General features: G+C 48.6%; 1 long non-coding RNA gene across 1 annotated transcript in view; it reads right to left on the bottom strand.

Annotated features, from left to right (window-relative positions):
* LOC120219676 overlaps positions 1 to 2,451 on the bottom strand; it is a 56,593-nt gene extending 54,142 nt beyond the window's left edge. Inside the window, exon 1 of the long non-coding RNA XR_005525353.1 lies at positions 2,241 to 2,451. This is a non-coding gene — a long non-coding RNA (uncharacterized LOC120219676). The remainder of the gene's footprint in view (positions 1 to 2,240) is intronic.
* Positions 2,452 to 2,735: the final 284 nt, after the last annotated feature.

Below are 2,735 nucleotides of genomic sequence, written 5' to 3'. Positions count from 1 at the left end.
TCTCTCTCTCTCTCTCTCTCTCTCTCTCTCCTAGAAATAAAAAAAAAAAAAAAAGTCTTGGGGGTAAACTGAGGTCCCTTGTCAGATGAAGGAACCCAACACACACCAACTGATGGTGTTTTAGCCTGGGATAAAAATTGGGAGTATAAATACAGTCTGCTAAGTAAAGAATATTAAGGCAAAAAAGGAATTAAACTTTTTAGAGAAACTTACACACTTCTGTACATTCTTACACAGAACAATCACCATCGCTGTATAAACAAACTTGAAAGTAACTCATGGCCAAAATTATTTTATTCAGGTCTCAGTGGATGACAGTACCAAAGGCCTGAGCTATATAAAACCATGAGTTTAGACGCTAGATGCCCACACAAATCACACAGGTTTCAAGTCAAATCTTCAACCCAGTAATGCTATCACTCGAAATTCCAAAAGTATATCCACCAAATGAGTAATTTAAACAGAGAAGCAAACATAGCCCTTGGCAGAGGGTCCCTCAGGAGCAGCCCTGTGGGCACCATGCCACCTGCTGCTTCCTGTCTCAGGTTAACAGATGGTGGATGGAGACGAGCGGCTGATCCCACCACAGAGAGCAGCTCCCGCATTGAGTGACAGTCCAACCAAAGCGTGAGCGCTCAGATCCTCTGTTTTACTGGAGCCAGGAGAAAGACACGGCTCTTATTTCAGCTTTCCTATCTTACCTTTCTACAAATAGCCCAAAACAAAAGGGAAATAATCCCTCTAGTGGTAAAATACATCAACAGCAAAGCACAGGCTGAGGTGGCCCAGCTAAAGTTGCCTGATTTTGACTGCAGAAGGTAGAAACCACTCACAACTGTGAGGCAGGCAGGCAGGACACTCAAGCCGGTGATTTTCGTCATCAGATAAAATACAGATGTCCAGTTAAATTTGAAATAATGAATATTTTTTAGTGTAAGAATGGCCCATGCAATATTTGAGATATATTCATATGAAAATATTTGTTGTTGCTTATCTGAAACTCAAATTTAACCGGTCCTATACTTTATCTGCAAAATCTGGAAACAATACTAATAATGGATTTCAACAATTACAGCAGCAGTGTCTGACTGAGCTCCAAACAGAAATCCCCTGATAAGCATATAATCACCGAAAATGGTACAATACACACCCATGATGTATTTGGCCTCCCCGACACAGTCCAAATGCACAGAATACTAGAATTAATTCAGTTAGAAAAGGTTCATTGCACCTTCGAAGGTTATAGCATATAACAGGTTAAAATATCTCATCATTTCTATTGCTAGTATATTCAGATGACTTCTCTTTTTTGTTTAAAAAGTTTATTTTGCAAGATTAATACACTACATTATTTTGAAAGCTAGGAAAGACAGGCTAGAAAACAAAACCATTAAACAACCATATTCCCACCAACCTACAGAAATACTGATATCAGATAACTGTTCGACCTAACAGGTATAAGTACATGTCATTATTGTTTATTTACTTATTTATTTTGAAGGAGAGAGACAGACTGTGAGCAGGTGAAAAGGGCAGGCATCGAGAGAGAGAGAGAGAGAAGACAGAGAGAGACGGAGACAGAGACAGAGAGCGAGCGAGAATCCCAAGCAGTCTCCACGTGGAGGCCCGATTTGGACTCAAACCTCCCAACCATTAGATCCTAACCTGAGCTGAAATTAAGAGTTGGATGCTCAACCTACTGAGCCGCCCAGGCGGCCTGCATGACACTGTTTACTGCTTTTCCACTAATATATTCATTCTTTCATTTATTTATTTATTTTTGAGAGAGAGAGAGAGAGAGAGACAGCGTGAGCAGGGGAGGGTCAGAGAGAGAGGGAGACACAGAATCTGAAGCAGGCTCCAGGCTCTGAGCTGTCAGCACAGAGCCCGATGCGGGGCTCGAACCCACGAACCGTGAGGTCACGACCTGAGCCGAAGTCGGACGCTTAACCGACTGAGCCCCCAGGCGCCCCAACGTATTTATTCTTAAATAGGACTTTACCCACATGGAGCTTACCTTCCAGCGGAAGGAGACAAAGTTACAAACAAAAATATGATCCACAAGAGGACCCGTGCGGTAGAGAAAATGACGCCAAGCGGGAGAGAGTGTTGGGAGACGGGGTGAAGCCTGGTGTTTACGTCAGATAGTGAGGGGCGATAACCACCCTCCCCCCATATGCGGACACAAGAGGAGGCCTGGAGTCAGTGCTGCAAGCAGTCCTTGCAGTTTCGGGTTTTACCTGAGGGAACACCGAAGCTTCTGGAAGGTTAAGTCCCACGCGTGCGCAGTTGTGCAGCGGCGGGGACGCAGCCCGGCAGAAGGCGGCGGGCGATGCCCACGGCCGGGCCGGGGGGTGGCACGCTCCACAGGGCGAGCGAACGGGGAGGGGCAGGGACGCACAACCCCAGCCCTCAGGGGCCTTCCTGCGGCGAGACCTGACGCTCCGCGCATGCCTGCCGCCGCCAGTCTTCTCCTCCCAGGGGCCTGCGCGGCGGCGCGGGACCGCCTGTGACCCCGCGGTGACCCCGGAGGGGCGCAGACCTCGCGCTGGGGACGGCTCTGCGCCGAGCCGGAGGAGGACTTCCCGCAGCCGAGGGGCCGCTGGGCTCTCACCTGGGCAGGCAGGTGCTCTGAGTGCGACGGCAGCGAGAGTGTGTGACCTGAGTGTCCGGGTCCGGCGCCCGGGGGCTCAGTCGGCCCAGGTCCTGGGTTCAAGTCTCGCACTGAATGACCC

The sequence above is a fragment of the Hyaena hyaena genome, unplaced genomic scaffold (genome assembly GCF_003009895.1).
Source record: "Hyaena hyaena isolate Hyena2069 unplaced genomic scaffold, ASM300989v1 scaffold_638, whole genome shotgun sequence".
Lineage (NCBI taxonomy): Eukaryota > Metazoa > Chordata > Mammalia > Carnivora > Hyaenidae > Hyaena > Hyaena hyaena.
Note: the sequence above shows the minus strand (reverse complement) of the source record. Positions and strands in the feature narration are given on the sequence as shown.